The 18,853-nt window shown below is 34.1% G+C and overlaps 2 long non-coding RNA genes across 2 annotated transcripts in view; both read left to right on the forward strand.

Moving 5' to 3' along the window:
• The first annotated feature begins 248 nt into the window (after positions 1–248).
• On the forward strand, positions 249–2,559 carry LOC149560806 (uncharacterized). The gene is made up of 3 exons (XR_016363382.1): positions 249–472; positions 567–697; positions 2,269–2,559. It is a non-coding gene; the product is annotated as an uncharacterized LOC149560806 (long non-coding RNA).
• Positions 2,560–15,045: 12,486 nt separating this feature from the next.
• Positions 15,046–18,853, forward strand: part of LOC149560807 (uncharacterized) — a 57,418-nt gene continuing 53,610 nt past the window's right edge. Inside the window, exon 1 of the long non-coding RNA XR_016363383.1 lies at positions 15,046–15,453. This is a non-coding gene — a long non-coding RNA (uncharacterized LOC149560807). The remainder of the gene's footprint in view (positions 15,454–18,853) is intronic.

Raw genomic sequence — 18,853 nt, forward strand, 5'->3', positions numbered from 1 at the left:
ATCATCTATATATTATTTAAGAGATTTATAATTTTTTAATTAACCGTTGAAAGGACCGGAATAAGCATTTCAAATCTGATTAAATAAATTCTGAATAATAATTTAATAATTTAAATTTTATTTAAAATAATTTTGTGTTTTTTAAATAGCCGTTGAGAGGAGCGGACTACGCTTTTAAAATTTTGGTTACATAAATCCTTTCATTGCATTCATTTCTCTCCGTGCGCTCTCAATTTTCCGTGCTCTGTTCTTTCCTCGTTTCTTGATAGTCGTCCATTGCTTTCAATTTTTTTGTTCTCTGTCTGTCCAATTTTTTGAAGTGTTTGATCTGTTTGATTGTTTACAGCGTGCACGCTGGCTTTTCTGTCCAAGTTTTGTTTGTTCATTTCTTTTTCATTTGTCTTTCTGTTTTAGTGTTGATTTTTGTGGTTGAGCAGAGGAAGAGACAGAACAGAGCAATTTCTTCTTCCAGGTATGTAGAATTTAATATCCCAATTCTTCCGTTGTAAAGTCATGACTTCTCTAATTATGATCACACAGATTCACCGGGCTCAGGGTTGTGGCAGATTTGAGCAAGTTCGGAGGAATTGGGGGCAAATACTGGATACAATAGTAAGCTCCGGGCTCAGGGCTGTGGCTGTTGTAAGAACAGAGGAACAGAGGAAGAGGCGGAGCAACCCAGGGCCATTTCTTCCAGGTATGTGGAATTTAATACCCAAATTCTTCTGCTGTAAAGACAGGTATGTAGAATTTAATTAGCTGCCAATTGGTTCCTTCTTTTACTTCACTTATTTCAGTGCATATTTGGGTCGGACTGTCTATCAACATTCTTCTGTTCCTCTTCTCTTACTTTGCTTATTTTAAGGCATTGTATATTTGCTTTTAATAGCATCGGCCAAACTGAGAAGGGTATTGTAGTAGGGCGTGGTTGTGTCAACATATCTATCGTCCCCATCCACTGAGTTAACAATGAACCTCTGACCGTGTTCAGCCCCCTTCTCTCTTTTGCTGAAAGAAGAAACAAGGTTTAAATGAGGTAAATAAATTGAATAAAAGCATTTATGGTCTTCTGCCTCTTTCCACCATTCTAGATACTGGTCTTGGGTGTGCCTTTTGTAAAAAAAGCAGAAAGAGAACACCCATCTTGCCGCCAATTACATATGGAAGCCTTGGCCACATTAATGTCATTTCTACTAAACAGCCTTGGTAGCAATAAGAATTGAGGATTTCATCTCCGTGTTGGTATATGACTGTGCATAGCCTATGTGAACATGCCCTTTCTGGCCTATTCTTAAATGTAGAGAATAGGCTGTGCCTTTTTTAATATCTACCGTCCCCATCCACTGAGCTAACAATGAAACTCTGACCGTGTTCAGCCTCCTTCTCTCTTTCGCTGAAAGAGCAAACAAGGTTTAAATGAGGTAAATAAAGTTAATAAAAGCATTAATGGTCTTCTGCCTCTTTCCAACGCTCTAGATACTGGAACACCCATCTTGCCGCCAATTACATATGGAAGCAATAATGTTATTTCTACTAAACAGCCTTGGTAGCAATAAGAATTGAGGATTTCATCTCCGTGTTGGTATATCATTGTGCAGAGCCTATGTGAACATGCCCTTTCTTGCCTATTCTTAAATGTAGAGAAAAATCGTTTAAATAACAGCAAGTAATGTCATCTATTTAAGAGAACCATGCGTGAATAATGCTTATGAAAAATATAACTTACCAGCAACTTAATTTCAAACAGAACTATATAATGATAATATGCAGAGCTATAATCTCAATGTTAAGTTACATTTTCCAATGAAATTTAAACGAAGCCCCTCTAGACATGCTCATATTTTTCACATAAAATAACAGAGTGAATTATGGATACCATTCTTAGCTATATATTTAAATCTATCTGGTAGTTATTTAAAATTTTCTAAAATATTGGAACAAAGCCCCCATATACTTGTATACATTTTAAGTATAAAATAGAAGTGTAAAAAAAATACTATTCTTGGCTATATATATTAATGCATCTGGTGGTTATTTTCCACGCTATCTATCTCAGAATGAATATATATGCAATGGCATCAAATGGTGTTTTTTGATCTTCTTAGTTTTGTTGTCCTGGGTATCAAATAGTATTATTGCTTTTACTTGCATTACAAGTGACATGTTTGATGATAATTTGACATTTAAATGTAATTATAATACTTTCACCTAATATTCATTAGGTGCTTCTGCCCCTTTGGAAAATAATGAAGTGAGATTCCAATGCAGGCATGTAAAACAGAACCGAGCAAGTGTTCAAATCTTTTGTCTTGGAGATAGCTCAATGCTTTATTGTAATTCCAGTGAGAGATCACATAACCGATTCAGAGAAGAAAGAGATGGGAAACTTCTTATCACAAGTACCGGAGAAGAAAACCCAGTGTTTGAATTCTGTGTTCTCAGGCAATGAGTTAATCTTTCTCCTGCACAGCTAATTCTTTTGGATTTGGTGTATAACTCCTCATATGACAGCCTTCTACACATTAGATTCACTTTAAGGGGATACGATTCTTTATACTACTGACATTGTTTTCTTTAATTCAAACACAGATAAGCTCACAAATAGGAGTTTGTTTTCCTTTTAGTTTAAATTTTAGATGGAGAATCTGTTATAATGAAAAATGATTAGCTCACTAGTTTCAAGATCTGGCTCTGATTCAAATCTTCTTATTTTTCATAGTTTCTTCTCTGTTCTGAACTTGAACAATAACGAATGTTGTGTGCACAAGGCTGTGTGCTAGACAGAGGATAATATTTCTTCTTGTTAAACAACCAAAGTTGGTCATAAGGTTTGTAAAGGGAATATGAGAATGAAACAATATATAGTGCATATAGGTACTCTCCTCTTTACCCTTCATCTTGCACTCTGATGAGCACATTTTTCTAGATATTTTCACTTTATTTGTTTATCTTCAATACTCACCCACAACTGATGTTTTATGTATTTCTGCTCAAACAGCTCTACTAAAATGGGATTTACAAGATGCTGAAGGGATGCAGTTGCCTTTTGTTTGGAGTTGGAATGATTATACGGCAGACAAGATGTGGTTACCCTCCAATCATACAGATAAGCTTCAAATCATCTAAATAAAAACTGATTTAGCATTCATTTGTAAACTGAAGCTCCTTGATTTTTCATCAATGCATAAATAAACTAGGATGGTTCCAAAGGTTTTATCAATTCTTTGTATAATTTGGCAACAACTCACACTGGTTTGCAATTGTTTTGGGCAAATTGATAAGTTTTTCTAGACCAGGTACAAGAACCTAGTTTTTGGGTGCTCGAATGTTCGTAGGGGTTTCTATATATATATATACGAAAAATTAAGAGAAATATAGACAATTGTAACACTAGATCATTTCATTGTTCAATGTCAAATGCCAAAGATAAACAATAAAAATGTAAAGTCCTAGATCTACCTAGGAGTCGGATGTTAGATTTGGAGTTGAAAATTTCAAATGTTCATATGGCCAACTTTGTTTGCCATACAACAAAGGCATGTAGATGGGACCATACACAATCAAAGTGCCAAGTGAGACAGCCCGTAGTCATCCGATGTCTGTGTGTTAGTTGTATGGTATGTGGTGGCAATGGAATGACAGTCAATACAAATGGAAACGATGACCATATGATGGGTAGACAATGTGTACAATGAAATTGGGGAATCTTAATGGTATGAATGCTATGTCTTTGGTGTACAATGAGAGTAGGTACGATATAGTGCAATAGGAGGCCATATGTTGCGGTAGGTTGTATGGTATAGTTAGTATGCTATACACAGAATTGGTTGTGACGAGCTATGTTCCTTTACATCAACGAATTCACCAACACCCACTTTAGACACAGATAATTAGTGGATTGAATGTCTGTTATGTTCCTTAACATCAACGAATTCGCCAACACCTACTTTAGACACAGATAATTAATGGATTGAATGTCTAAGTCCAATGTGATTTTAATAACATAATTATGGCCAAGATTGATCCAAATTAACTAGTCATCATCGAGTAGTAACTATAATTGCAAACAATGATGACACTCAGACTCGCTAGATGTGAGCAAAGTAAACCAAGTAGAGAAGGGCAGGGATGACACACATTAGAATTGCAACAAGCCAAGTAAGGAAGGTCTTTCACTTATGAAATGACACACGAGTAGAACCCAAATGGTTTGCAATACAAAATAACAAATCAAATTGCATGCTAAAACAAAACAACCCGACAGACATAAATACCCCATCAAGGCAAAAACTAAGTGTTGATATAAGACACAACAAAAATCTACAAAATAATAAGAAAAAGAGTTGGATTTGAGGTATACTAAATCAATCGGTTCCATAAACAAAGTTTTAATATCTTATTTATTTTATGATGGGGACATTATAGAAAATCATTCCATTGAATTACTAAATTACAAAAAGAAAATGTAGTTCATGAAACATGATTCAATGTTGATTAATCATCATAGGGATTATTAAAAAAAAAATCCTCATTAGAACCCAAGGCAGTTTTACTAGCACTAGGTGCACCATGTAATGTCCACTTCCTGGGCTATATTTGATATTAGGGGACAATTGTCTACTAATCCCAAATTATATGAAATCTATTTATTTATCTTTTAGATTATGTGTTATGAATGTAAATGGTGTAATAATCAATATGAAATTGATACTATTATTATCCCCAGAATAAGTTCACTACTATGTTTATTATATCGTTTTGAATTATGTAAGAATGATCCGTATTTCTATATTTTTGATATGTAATATGAATTGAAAATAATATTGCATCTGACAAAGTATTGAAGAATATGTCAAGGTCTATGTAATGTCTCTGCCTCTAGTTGTAGGAATGAATACTGGAATCTCTATTTGCTTTGTGAAAGCTTACAATACTTATTTACTTGCTGTGTATGTACTGATTTCTATGCAATTTTTAGGGATATTTTTAATTTAATTATTAGAATGTCTTTTCTAACTACTCTGTGCTCTTTAGACTTAATTTGTCTCTTATTTGCTGTTTAGAGCTTCGCTATTTTTTATGGGTTTAACGAACTGCATTCTCCTTGTCTTCTGGATTATTTGGCTGCCATGTATAGCAAAATTTCCATTGCTTCTCTATTGTATCTATTGTGGCTGAGAAGAGAATTTATTTGCATCTTCCATTACTATTCAACTGAGGCTAGGAAGATATTTTGGCCCTGAAGAAATTTAGTGATCTGGGTTACAGTTTTGAATGCCCTTTACATTTGTTGTTGTAGTCATTTATAATTATGCTATCCAAGGGTTAGAAATCCGTGAATATTGCAGGAGTTTGATGTTTTCTTTATTGGCGCAACGTCTATTACATGCTAACTACAATCTTCCTTAAGTTGGAGGGAGCATATTGATGTACATGCTTCCTCATACAAATCTGATGCAATTTTACATCTACAACAACCACCTATAGGTTTTTCATTTAATTGCAAATTTCATGAGAGTTGTAGTAATAATTTGAAAGTTTGTAATTGCAAATCAATAGTTTCATATTGGCATTATTATTTGTGGTCTACTGTAAACAGTTTGGTATTGAAATAAGGAGTTATATAAGGTTGCACAACAATTGTTTGTTAAAATGCCAAGTTGTAGTTATGTGTTTCAGTCATTAGATTGCATGCCAAGTGTTTGTAGAAATGTCTATTGGCTGTAGATGCACATTTCACATGCTGAAATCATATGTATATATTTGAATGGTAAAAAAAGATTGCATTTGTACTTAAGCTTCTTTGTTTGGACATCTAATGACCATTTGCATGCATCTAAACTAAATTTTAGCCATTACAATCAAGTGGAAGTAATATGAAGACAAAAGACAACGAGATAGAGATTTCATGCAAAGTGTTTGACGAAATGTGAAACCATTAATCTTGTGAAGAAAAATTGATGTTTAATTAATTTATCACCTAGTGAGGGTTAATAGAGATCAAGGTTGTTTTTGCGTCTTTTGGCATTCTCATGCCCTTGGCATTGTATCTCATGCAAAAAACTTTGAATTTCATAGTCTCTAGAGACCAACTTTTTGCAAAAAATCCATTTCTTGGTAGTTATTGAGCACGTTTTGGCTATAGGATGAATCGTTTGGGCCTTTTAATCCCTGTTATTGGTTTCTAAGATCATGTTTTTGCCCTGAAATGACAAAAACGACTCATGTCATGGCATCTTAAGAACACATGTTTGGATTTTTCCCAAACTCCAAATTTGAATTTGCACTTGAGCGCAACTTGCTTGTTAATGTGTTTGAATCTAAGACCAATGGTATGTGTCAAGGTTGCATGGGTATGTGGGTACGGGAACGGGAACGGGTAGGGGAACGGGTACGGGAGCGGGTACGAGTACGCATATTTTTCAAAATAGGGGACGGGGGTACGTGTGTGTGCCTAATTTTTTCTATATAATTAATATTTTATAGAAAATATAAAAATCAAAATATCTGTCATGAGTCATGACATTGAGCATTCAAAACAATAAATCTGAAAATATAAGCCATAAGTCAAATATATATATATATATATATATGCTATTGCTGAATGTTTAAAGTATTTTTCATAATAGGGGACGGAGGTACTTGGGTATGTCAAACTTATTTAAAAATTACACTTTTATATTTATAAAAAATCTGATTTTATGAGTCATGACAATGGTTTTTCAAAACAAGAATAGTGATAAAGTTTGCAAATGTAATGTACTGTTTTCAGTTTCAGATTTGCTATATGTTTGAAATAATAATACATGATAAATGCTTAGATGCATAACAAAGAAGGCAGACTTTAAACATGAACAAGAAGATCCTAAACCATATGACAATGACATATTGCAATTGATAAACTTTTGACTTGAACAGTGATAAAGTTTATTGTTAATGAGTATCAAAGTTTCAAACTGATTTGGTATTGAATTAAGTTTGATAAACAACAAGCTAATACAAAAACAAAAAACCAAAAAAAAAAAATCAGAATCTTAATCAAGGTCCTTAGCTATGATGCTCTCCACCAAGTACCTGGTACGTGGGATACGTGTACCCGGTACTTGGGTACGTGGGTACGAGTACCAGGGGTGTGGGTACGAGTACCCATGCAACCTTGGTATGTGTTTATTTTGTGCTTGTTTTCGTTGGTTGTTCACTTTATTTTTCGTTTTTCTTCTTGTTGAAGAAATTGTGAGTTCTTTCCATTTTTTCACCTTTCTATGCAAGTGCATCTTTTTACTCCACATCCATCATTGCAATCCAATAGAAATTACATGTAATAACATCCTCCATCCATATTTACATGTAATCTCACTCTCCATATGTGTTTACATATAATCTCATTCTTCAAACCTCATTGAATGATTGCATCAAGTCATGATTACATGTAAATTAGTTTACATGCAATTGCATCTAGAGAACTCAATTTTAACTAAAGGTAACTCTTTAAAAGTCAAAAGTCATCATTTGCATGCATTCCCATGTGCCGAACCTTTATGCCTCAAAGAACTTACATAAGGACTCATCCTTCACCCATATGTATTTCATATCCCAGAATCACATTTCAGAATTTATACATGTCTACCATTTTATTCATGGTCATTACACAAGATCTTTGAGTATTTGATCCATACTCCAAGCATTTTGCCCCTCATAGATCCTTTGTTGCTGATCCAGAATTGACATCTTTATGGAACCAATATCCTCTGATGATGTATTTACATTTTAGAATTTTCATGTTGTAGCACAAGATATGCCCTCATCTTCGAAATCCAAAGAAAAGATGAAGTACTGATATGATAAAGAGTTAGCTCATGTGACTGCATCCTAAGTTTCACCATCTCTTGATAATGTTTTTGACATAGAGATTGAGCACGTTGACATGGCTGATTTCATACAAAGGGTTGAATCTCCTTTGACTCATGAAATGAAACATATCAAGAAGAAGAATATTTATTTGGTATCTACTTTCCCAATGGTTGCTTTGGAACCAAAATTAGTCTTGGCATGTGCACGAAATTTCGGCCCAAAGACCAAGAGAATAAAAAATGCAGATTCATAGGTCATCATTAGCCTTGACCTAAAGGTTATTGAACAAATCTTTAAAGTTCCTCAAAATGCAGAGTGTGTAGACTTGTCAAAGTATATGTCTTTGGAGTTATGGAATGAAAAGAGGGCGAATTATCAAAAATATATAATTGAATATTGGTTAAAGGCCAAAAGAAACAATTTTTCAATATGGCCTAAAACCCTTCATAGGTCAAACTTCAATCCAGAATGTGAAGACTTGATTACTCTTCTTAGCAGGATATGCAGTCTCAAAGATTCCAGTGATTTTGGGCCATGGATGTATAAATTCATTCTATAGATCTTTGACAATGAAGACCTATCTTCTTGGGAGAACTTATAAGTACTGCTATTTGTGAGTAGTTTCTTAATGTGGGAACCTCAATGCCATTCTACATTAACTCTTACTTGGTTACATAACTACAACCATGAGATCTTTCTCAGGTCTTTCTAATAAAGGGGATCAGTTACAAGTTCCTATAACGACTATGATCAAGTCAGCTTGTCACGTAGCAAATATCACTACGCAGTCTCAAAGATTCCAGTGATTTTGGGCAATGGATGTATAAATTCTCCGGAATTTTCTCATCAGGTACCTCTAGGTGTAGCTCTACAAATTAAACCATGCTTAGTCACTATGAAAATACAATCAGGATCAATGTCGATGGTTACTGCTGTCTGTGATTCATCAGGTGAGTTTTTAGTTTGCTTGCTTGGTTGGGCAACTTCACTATGAAGAGAAGGTTGTGCTGCCCCCAGATAATCTTCTTATTAAGTAAACCAAGTCTAGATCTTTGAAAATTAAGATTACTTCAAGGATCGTGGTTAATTTTGATAAAACTTGGTTTGGAAAGGTTGTCTCTGAAGGAGTTCAAGCCATTACAGATGCGTTCAAAATCCTTGAATTTATTAGAAATGTTGAAGAGATGCACATGATTTGATTGCATCTTTGAGTCAGGAAGCTAACACCTTCAAGGAAATTCTATGTGATTGGGATGAAATCACCAATTCTGATTTGGATGCCCTGGTTGCATGTGACGTTGTCCCATCTTACAAATGTTCTATTAGGTCTCATGGACTCATGGGTTACAAGGAAAAGACGTTAACGAAACTTTTAACAAAGTTCTAGGCAGCCTTAGAAAATTGTCAGTCAATTGAAATTGAGGTAATGTGTGACCTGGACCAAATGGGATGTCAAGTTCTTACTGAGCACGAAAACTTGATTGCAATAGATGAGGTGACTTCGAAATATACAATCAGAGTTAATGCTGATCTAGATTCTGAAGGTTTTGGTTCTCACACAATGAATAGGTTTGCTTTGTACAAAACTTTAGCAAAGCATCTACACAATTCTCTCGTGGCAAATTGTAAAGTTGTAAAACCAATATATGTTGACGCAGTCAGAATAGAATCCATATCAAAGACAATGGAAATATGAGATGTTCCTATAGTGTGTGATGTCATTATTAAGTTTAAGGCACTTAAGAACAATCCTTAGGATCGTTTCTCTTTTTTCTGTCTTATTTCTTTTCTTTTTCAAGTTTGTAGATTGAAGAAGATGTATTGCATGAAATTGTGTAATTACATGTAATATGATTTGCATGTCCTTATGACATGTAAGCAAATAATTTCTCTTGTTAGTTAGATCAGGTCAACATCGGTTGAGTTGCTCCCACTTTTACCTCCTTTTTTTCAACTCCTTTGTCTATATAAAGGAGTGCCCCATCTTTTATTGTATACAAGAGAGCTCTGAAAAAATTGTGCTAGCATAACTTTGATGGTGTAATGCTATTTTGAAAGAAAAGCAAATACAAAGAGGCAATTGAAGGTGAACTTTGATTGAGTAGAATTGTGACTAGTGCAAGTTAGAAGCATTGATTATGATTTGCATTTGTAATCTTTGATTCATTTGTTTTTGTGTTCTTGATAATTGAGTATAAAGAGTTAGGAGGCAATTGGAGTTGAAGCTTTGACAGGGATTGATTGAGTAGAATTGTGACTAGTGCAAGTTAGAAGCTTTGACTGTGATTAGCATTTGATATCTTTAATTCATTTATTTTTGTGTTCTTGATAATTGAGTATAAAGAGTTAGGAGGCAATCAGAGTTGAAGCTTTGACATAGAGCGGTTGTGGAGATACATAGACTAGGAGCTTTGACTATAGCTTGTATCTCTTTCTTAATTCTCAAATGTAGTTATAATCCTTTACTTTTAGAACTCTTTGTGCCCCAATAGTAAAGGTTATTCTTATAGCATAGTTTAAGATCAAACTTAGAGCCAAACTGGTACACTTTCAGCTAGCTTTTTAGTTAGTGTTGGTTTATTGGTATCACCGTTTCCAACTTTATATAAAAGTGTAGTTAGAGTTTTTATCTTGCCCATTACTCGCTCTGCAGGCAAGTAGATTCTTTTCTGAAAGTTATGAGGAAAGAATATTGGTAATACCCTTTAAAAATCTCTCAACTTCTTGCTTACCTTGAGTTGATCGAAGGAATGATGAGAAGGGGGAGCCTTCCAAGGGTATGAGAGACTGTCTCATATGCTGTGGCTAGTCTACCTATTTTATGATTGGATATTATCCAAAACTATTGGTTGCAAAATATCCACCCAATAGTTTTTTGGTGACTCCGTCGGGACTACGAACGCATTCAGAGGCCTCTTGCTTTTGCTTGAAGTTTCAATTTTTTTTTCTAATTGGCACTATTGGATGTCAAACTGGCAAGGTTCGAGCACATGTATTCAAGGAGAAAGAAGGTTGATAGTTCCTCAAGTTCTACTTGATCATTCCGGGCTCAACAAGCTCATTTTGATTTGCTTACTAAAATCCCTTCTCTTTCCCGAACTACAAGTTACCCACCTTCCAAAAAGAAGACTACTATACCTAGTGAAGATTCCCAGTTTTATTCCTACTATTCATATCAACCATACTTGTATTTCTAATACCAAAATGGTCACTGGATCATGGGGAGCAACTTTTGGCCCACTGAATCTTGCAACAACATTACCCCAAGGTTCCTATAAGAATTTTTCCAAATTCTACAAGAACGGTAAACAACACCCTGATGAACACATTAAGGCTTTCTATGTAGTAGGAATTTTTGGTGTCAAACATGAAGATATCTCTATAAGGCTCTTTATTGAGACCTTACAAGGTATAGCAGCTGATTGGTTCTACAACTTGGAACCCAATTCCATCACGGGATGGGCATCCTTTTAGACCAAGTTTCTTGAAAGATTCAAGCCTGCAAAAGATGAACACGCTCTCTTAGCACAACTCACACAAATGAAGGACTCCAATGATGGAATACGGGAGTTTAATGTAAAGTTTAGCAAACTGGCTAACCGGATTCCCATTACTTCTCAACCTATTGCAACGAATTTGAAGTATTTTTTCATTAACACTCAACTTCTAGAAGTCAGTTTCTTGCCGAGAAGGGCTTCTTCTATTACCTTGACTCATGCACAAACTCTGGCGACAAAAATTGAAGTGACTTGATACATGCTGGAAAGATCCCTATGGATTCCAATCGGTTCAAAAATAATTCTGATACAAAATCTTCTTCATCATGCTGAATTGATCCACTAGATTAGAAATTGTCAAATGAACTTCTTGCTCTTAAGAAGCAAATTTCTCAAGGGTCATTTGCTGCTTTGTATAAGGATATTCCAAGATGGCCATATCCTAATTCTACAAATAACTATGTTGCCAAGAACCAGAATAAGTTCCCTCCTCCTCCGAAGAGGCTTGCACTTGAAGCACCACCAAGTAACTCAGCCCTTGGTTATTATGAAGCTGATCTTACTAATGACAATCAAGATGATTATCTTCTCGAGGATAATACTGCTCTCTATCATGAAGGTAATCAAGCATTCAATGACTTTACTATTGGATACGTCCAATATGGTGATGAAGAACATGAGAATGATTTTGTACAAGCCTACGCGGTCATGGCGCATTTGCAAACAAAGCTGACTCAACAACAAGAAGAGCTTCTAAAGAAGATGGATACTCCTCAAACACTTGTCACCATTGCAAAGAGGGGAACAACTTTGCCAGCCTACCTATTGACCTAGTAAAAAATCAAGTGTTTATCATTCTACTCCATCTGGTATTTTGAAGCCCAACGTGCCTAATGCTAATACTATTTCAATGCTTCCTTGGCTAGTATTTTCCAAGATTTTGATATCATAGATCATGCTAAGAAGACCAAAATCTAGATGCTTGAGATAGAATACCTACGAGCATATCCAGATCAGTTTGATAGACTTAGCAAATTTGTCAAAGAATCATAGCCCACTCAATCTCTTTGATTGCCCTTGAATTAAAAAATATTCCATCCTCAGTTCTAGGTAAGACTGGACCTTTCTATTAATCCCTACTGATCAATGGTTTCAAGCTAAGCAATTGTGTCCTAGATTCTAGGGCCTTTGACAATATCATGCTTGCTAAGGTTGCTGATGCTTTGGGATTAACTTGGAAAAAATCCTTTGGTAATTGCTACTCTATGGAAAATAAGCAAGTATCATTGAGAGGGCAAATGTAACGCCCTGCCATGTGACCCAAAAGAAATTAAACTAAAGTTTCACTAAGTTTCTCAAACTTTTTTTTTAAAAGATAATAACTTATCAACAATAGATATAATATAGCGGAAGCATAAATTACATTTACATAAACACATACCATAAAACAAATTACAATTCTTAAGGGTCCCATGACATTGAATCACATTTAAGTTTAATTAATACTAAGACCAATATATAACACATCCACATTAAAGAATAACTACAAGTACAAATTCATTTAAATAATATACAATTATAGGATGCCACTTGGCAATAAACAGAATGCACAATCATCCACTGTATAGGTCACAGTGTATGAAAGGCTAAAATAATATACATCATGAAATAGATTACATCATCTCGTAAGATCTATGAAATCAAATACAATATACTAAGATTAACCATCCAATAGAAATATAAGATCAGATAAAAAGGAACATCTGCACAGACACATCCAACAACGAAATTCAATAGTCAGATCTCAATGGTATAAGAAAATTCACTACCACCCAACCTCGTGAAACCCAAAAAGGTCCAATCCCACCGCACTAAGGAGATAGTCTCAAGTCCTAAACAAGATAACAAACTCACAAGTCAAAACCAACACCTAGGCTTACGAAATCACAGGAAAGTAAAGTATCTCAAAGGGTATCAAGAGACATGTATCAAGTAATCCTAGAGGCAACAAAGACATGTAGGAAATCTACTATGTAAGTGGGCAAGTGTCATTGCATGAGCCAACTCTAAGGTTAACTTAGCAACCTCTTTGGACTCCGGCCCCCTAGTGTCTCTATGCGGCATTAGTATCCTTTCGTATAGACAAGGCATATTGACGAGTCAACTCTAAGGTTACCCTAGCAGTCTCTCAGGACTCTAGCCCCCTAGTGACTTTATGTGGTACCATATCTTATTAATTCATTTTAAACCCAGTTATTGAAATGTTATCACTTATTAAAACAACCTACAAATTGTTTACCCAGGTAGCCTCTTTAGGGCTTCGGCTTCCATTGCAAACCACTTCCCAACAACCTACCCTAAGCTTAGCAAAAGCAAAAGATCTCAAATGACCATATGCCACACATCAGTTCTTAAACAAGTAATTAGAAAACACTTAAATATCACTAATCATAATCACATATTCCACCAATACAATCATCCTAATAGAAATGATCCAAAATCAAGTACACATAAACCAAATCCATGTCACAACATGACATCACCAAAACAAATCACATAATCATCTCAGTCCTATATAAGCAACTAAAAAGTAAACCAAAGATAACTGATTGAAGACTCAAAGGTTATATCAAGAAAGACACATTATCCACCTCAATTTCACACAAGAATACTGGAAAGCAACAATCATCATTAGATCAAACTCATCATAGAAACACACGACACATCACCATGGTTGGGTATAAAAGATCATAACAAAAACATCATCATGACATCACAGAACAAACCCCCAAGCCTCTGGTAAACATCCTAATAACTGTTCAAAGAACTAAGTCAACCACAAAACCCAACATAAGTAAACCACACGTCGCATACTAAACATACAATATAACTTTCTCAATACCATAAGTTATGAAAACACAAAGGTTTAATTTCCACTTATAGGTTTTCAAGTTCTCATTTTTGTTTTCAAAACACAAAGATTAAATAACAACCAGGGTTTCAGTTTTCTATTTCATTAGTTGCCAAATTCACTATGGTTTCCGAGTTCACTAAAATCTCAGAGGATTCACTATATAACGTTGTTTAAACCATTGTTTCATAGTTCAATTCGTTATCAAAACACAAGGTTCAATACACATTACAGTCTTTGTCTTTTCAAAGTATTATATTTTGATAGGGTTTTCAAAACACAAAAATGTTCAATGTACAAAGAAGGTTCTAGTTTTCATTACCAAAGTATCAAAACTACTTTGATTCTCGAATCATCAAAAGAAAAACATACAACTGATAGAGTAATTTCATCAATCTTGTTTGATTTTGAAAGCACAAATAAATTTGATTTACAACCAAAATTTACATTTTAAAACTCAAATTGGCATACCTACTAATACAAATCAATTTCCCAAAGTAAATAATAACTTTATAATTAACTATTATTATTAATTTTTTTTAATCATTATTAAATCATCAATAATAACAATTATCCAAATATCAATAAAATAATATATTTTTAATTATATTAATTTATTAATATTAATAATTATTAAATAAAATAAAATAACAATTATTAAATAAAATAACAACAACAATTATTAATAATAATAATATTAAAATCCTTAAAAATAGTATTAATAATATAATTTAATAAAAATCAATGAAATTTTATAAAGTGATTTAATTATCGTTGTCCCCAAAATGGGGTGCGGTCAAGCCACGCTGCCCAAGGGCAGCGTATGTTGCCTTGGCAGCGGTGGACTGTCCTTGGACAGTCGCACGCTGTTACATCCCAAAATTTTGATCTAATTTAAATTTGTTCATAACCGTTGGATTTAACGGATTATTCTTTCATGATCATGTGAAATAGGAAGTTATTTATATACGTTGTATTAATTGTTAATGAAGATGGTTAGCAATTGCTTGATTTGAAATTATGATTAATAATTTAAGGTCTTTTAAAATGTTTATATGAAATTATTATAGAATTGTTATTATGGCGAAAGTGTTTTCTTGGGTGATTTCAGGAGAAGATGAAGAGGGGGGAAGCATTGCTAAATGAGATCATCGGATTGGGATGCTCACTTAGTTTAGTCATCAGGATCAACAGGTATGATCTTAAACTTCTTTGGAAAGGACACAACGACTTGAACACATGATACATTTGTGGGACCCGCATGAGCTATTAAGAAAATAATCTAAGAAAGCATAAAATAATCTAATTAAAATACAAAAGTATACCTCAAGGGATTTTAATTGATCTTTCATCATATTGTTATAATATTAATATATCTATATATATACGTACATATAAATATAAAAATGAAATGGTGAAGGGGTGTAAAATTCGAGTCATAACTGAATACAGGATGGTGCGGGATATGTATAGATTTGAGTCAGAACTAAATACTGAGAACCAAGATTAGATTTTATGATGTAAACATCCTCAATAGAGGAAATTTTTGACTAAATACTGAGAACCAAGATTAGATTTTATGATGTAAACATCCTCAATAGAGGAAATTTTTGTAAATAAGGCTGCCATGAATGTAGCAGCCTAAATAAATAAATTGGGTTAATTTATGTGTTTTATGTATTTGCAAAGCTCTTTGGGTTGTAGGTACATTTAAAAAAAAAATATAGATTCAATAAAATTTTGCAAATTCATAGCTTAAACCAGTAAACAAACAAAATGAACAGCAATGAGAACATTGCAGATCATGACATGGTTCGTGAAAACACTCAATCGTCCACTGATTTGTTACTTTAGATTTTGCAAGAAATGCAACTGAAGTTGGATAACATGGAAAGGAGAATCAATGAGATGGCAGCCTAGATGGGGCATAACTATGAGAAAACACAATCATCACCTCCTCTTAGAACAGAGACAAAAGTCTCTAGATATAATAAGAAAACCTCTTCACCCATTCAAACTGAAAAACAAAAGAAACAAGAAATAGTGGCTGATTTGTCAGTAGATATTAAGAAAATAAAACCACCCAAATTTGTTGGTTCTAAGTCCGAAGAGGATGCAAAAGCTTAGTTAATTTAAATGGAACAATATTTTGAAATCAGGAACTTATTAGAACCCTCAAAAGCAGTTTGGGGGATATACCACTTTACTGGAGAAGCTGCAACCTGGTGGGGAAACACCAAAGTTGACCAAAACATCAAAACCACTGAGATTACTGTTATCTCCAAAATCTGCACCCTAAAAATTTGCCTTAAGTCTTAAAACTCGCGGCGATTTTTGAGAAACATGGGATCAGCCAAAAGTTGTGGGTAACTTAAAACTTGGCTGAACCTCCGGATTCTAGGCCGGTTCCTGTATGATATATCTTATACCTTACTTATACTAATGGAGAATTGAAACTTTCAGATGGAAAAGGGTAAAAAGATAACCTAAAACACGGAAAACTTAAAGAAGTAAGGTGATACACCAAAATTGATAACACAGGTTACTGCTATACTTGAGACACAATGAAAGATTTGACAAGACATTCACAAGAAACCTTATTTGAAAATCCGCTAATTCATATTAATAATTCAAGAGAAGGTTTATGAACTTGAAGAAAAAACACAACTCAAAAACCTATGAACAGCTATTTGGATAAAGAAGGTACAAGATAAGACATCATTCAGAAAGGCCTATTTTTAAAACACAATTTGAATAACATCAATCACCTTAACGCACACAGCTAAATCTGTCAGCTCCAAAACTGGTTCCAATGAAAACTTTATTTCCATCAAAGGCCTAAAAAAAACAGTACATCTGCATATGGATCAGAAAAACCAAAAAAAAGAAATGCTAAGGATGGGAATCACATAAGCCCTTCTTCTCCAAATCTGAACCCCTTCCTCATAAAATAAGAGGAGTATATATAAACAATACAACTGCCGCCAAGCAGAAAAGCTGGGTCGAAATAATGAGTTAACTCATTATTAATGACCTCTAAAAACTCCAAAAATATGCCCCAAATATCTCAAACTGAGCTTCTACCATCCATGCATAAGAAAAGTCTAAAGAATGTCCCCCAAACTGCCACAAATCACTCCTTTATACACTCTGAACTCTTCAGTCTGAACTGGGCCTCTAAAAATATCAACTGAGATTGCCCCTTAAAATTTGGCATTTTTTTTTTTATAAAAAAAAAAAAAAATACCGATTTCTCCATTTTCTTGTCTTGACTCTATATTTAATTATTATTATTTTTAATTGCATGAATGTTTATTATTTTTTTTAATAATTGACTTATAAGGCTATCAATTATTTAAAATAATAATTACAATCAAAATATCTATGCAATTAAAATAATAATCAAAAGAAGTCTTTATTAGGAGTCTATCTCATTTTTTCTTGCATTAACCTTAAAATATTATATTTTAAGTTGATTATAAACCAACCCTTTCAGCATAATAAATTTATCAATTTTGCAAAGACATAATTTGTAATGCAAATCGCATTATCAAAGCTGTGCAAAAAAAATAAATATCGAACTCCCCTGATCTATGGGCGGACCCGAAAATTTATCAACTTTGATAAAGGGCGAGTTTTGTAAAGGAAAGGCAATTGCTTGGTTTTTAATCTCATCTTAGAGACTTGCACTTTGCGTAAGAAAACTAAGGGTTTCTTTCAACCCTAGGCACCTGCAAATCTTGCGATTTTCTCCTGAAGAAGGACGCAAATGGTCATCCGATTTTTTCTGTTTAGACGCCATGATTTGCAGCGTGAGTTGGAAGAGTTATGAGGACGCTGACTGGAATTATGGTGTCATAGCAGCCGAAAACTGTTTCATTTTTTGTGGGTTTCTTATTGATTTACTGAGTTCCGCGCACCATTTATCTTACTTTGCTGTTATGAACGAAAATTACTATTTTCGTGGGATCTTTTCTTATTTCCGCTGGGTTCTTCTAGAAGCAAACTTCCATATTTGATGCTGCTGGAGATTCAGAGCTTACGGTATGCAATATAGAGGTTTTCCTTCAGATGTCCACTTTCCATAGATTTTCTTTTGTTGTATATGAAATTTTCATCAAAAATGTTTTAGCAGAAAATGACTCTCAGAAGTAATGTTTCCTTGTTGAAAGTTCTTCATGACTTGATCTCTGTTACTTGCTCTTAACGGGTTTATGCCTTGGATGTATTGAGGCCTCCATATATGAGTTTACTGCAGATTTTTAAAGAGTAAAACAGAATTAACCTGCTGACCCTTACTACAGCTGGTTATTTCTCCAAAGCTCTAACCATGGTAGCGTGATTTTGCCCTTTCCTTTGAAAATGACATAAGGGCTTGTGATGTAATAAGAGAGCTGCCACTGTTTATTTATTTCTCCTTACACGGGCTTCAAAACTGGAAGAATACCCGTAACATTAACCCCAGATCTGTCATTTTATATGAGGGTTTTTTTGTCTACAAGGAACCCACTTACCATTTCCTCCATCCTTTGAAGTGACTATCTTTTGCATGAAGGTGTCTTAGAGTTATCTCATGGTCATATCTGTTGGTATA

The sequence above is a fragment of the Cupressus sempervirens genome, chromosome 4 (genome assembly GCF_028749045.1).
Source record: "Cupressus sempervirens isolate cs-2001-9-10 chromosome 4, ASM2874904v1, whole genome shotgun sequence".
Lineage (NCBI taxonomy): Eukaryota > Viridiplantae > Streptophyta > Pinopsida > Cupressales > Cupressaceae > Cupressus > Cupressus sempervirens.